This window comes from Parasteatoda tepidariorum, chromosome X1 (assembly GCF_043381705.1).
Source record: "Parasteatoda tepidariorum isolate YZ-2023 chromosome X1, CAS_Ptep_4.0, whole genome shotgun sequence".
NCBI classification, from domain to species: Eukaryota; Metazoa; Arthropoda; class Arachnida; order Araneae; family Theridiidae; genus Parasteatoda; species Parasteatoda tepidariorum.
In genome coordinates this window covers 45,832,713-45,834,600 of record NC_092214.1, presented here as the reverse complement: position 1 = coordinate 45,834,600, position 1,888 = coordinate 45,832,713, and positions in this window count along the sequence as shown.

The window sequence follows — 1,888 nt, the reverse complement described above, 5'->3', positions numbered from 1 at the left end:
AAACGTTTCTCTAGAATTTTTAGATAAAAGTAAAATTTTTAAAAGTAATAAAGTGGTACAATCAGTAATTTGCTTGTGTAGTTTATTTCAAAATGAAGATAAGGTACATTTTTGTGCTATAAAACAGCGTGAATAAAGTACAAGTAATAGCACAAAAGTAGCCGTACTATAACTTTGATTATTTGAAGAAAAACCTTTCTGTGTCAAAACACAGAACAGCTGAAGAAAACATGAGACAAATAAGTTACAACAAGAAAAAAAGTGGTTTAATCTATAGAGGAAGAAAAACTAAATTAATTAAACAAAAGTAAGAGAGAGAAACATAAATGTTGGTGAGTAAGGTGAGAACTGCGGGTTTGTTAGATGTAGTAGATATCATAGCAATAGGAAACAGGAATGCTATGATATCTACTATCATAGCATTCTTGTCATAGCTATGATATCTTCAGTATATTATGGAATAATAATTTGCTAAATTATTAGTATTTTTCAAAGTATGAAATGATTCCTAAAAGTCAAGGTAAGTGACTGAAGAGTAGTGCTGAATTATAGGTAAAGAAAACTTAAGCCTGTGATGAGAATTTCAGCTATGTAAGATGACTGAAAATCACTTAATTTCCTGATTTTGAATATGTCTTTCACGTTTTTTAAGTCAATGTTGAAGGATACTTAAAGTTTATTTAACAATACGCTATCAATGGGAGATTTTCCTCTCTATGTAACGCAAATGCAGATTAGTCCCATCAAAAAGTTCCCAACAAAGGCTAGTTTGTCTCAATGCTTGATCCAGGAGTTCCCATGTCTTCTGGATAGGGTTCAAAATTACAAAGCTACGGAGTTGAACATTGATAGTCGTAAACTGAGATTGGGTTAGGTGTTAAAACCCGGTTATAATATAAAATAAAATATAGGTAAGGAGCACACCAATACGAAATTTGATGGACCCCAGCTAATAATATCAGCAGCAGTCTTAAAAGTTTGTGAAACTTAGTTTGTTTATAGGAGAGAGAATGACTTTAAAACTGAAATTTACTCAATTCCTTAGCAATTTAGGAACCGATTCTAAAATAGTAAGGCAAAGTAAGCAGTTTATTGGATTGAGAGATTAATTTCCTGTGGATGGAATCAATAATATTAGAAGGAAATCCAAAGTATTTATCGATAGCTATAGATCTACCTTCTCGCCTCTTTTCCTAGCAGAACTCCTAAAACTTAAAAGCTATTGACTAAAATGTTCCATATAGTTAAGTAATTTTAAAGTTAAACATTAAAGTGAAGGCATTTAAATTTCACTTTATGCACCTTAATCATCTGAATTAACACTTAACTAGAATAAGAAAAGGTAAAAAGAAAAATAAACAGAGCAAACTTAAATTGACAAGCAGCATAATGGCGATAATGTGTTATTCCTCAGGCAAATTAAAGATGACAACTATTCATCTGAAGCTGGATAGAATTCAAATCAAAGACAGGACTAGAACCTCAATCCTTAACAACATTGATAGCTGAGTGTCTTGACCATTGTTCCATAGGGACAACAACTTTTCTTACTTATTGTGGAAATTAGACAAAAATTAGTACTGAGCTAATTACTGATTGGTCTAATACACCACCCACCGGCACAAATATTATATATATATATAAATATATATATCGTCGTTGCCGAGTGGAAGGATTAAAACAGGTCATAGGTCGGGAAGGAGGGTACAAAATTTATTTATTAAATATTAGACAAGAGCAGTCATGCGAGTGACTGAAAGTGCACATGAAAAGTTGCGCTCCTTGGTTATATGTTAGGGAAAATCTTGCAAAGTAAAATCCGTAAAATGTCTTAATTTCGGGAAAGAGGGAAATCTTAGTAGTTGCTATTGGTTTATGAAATAGATCG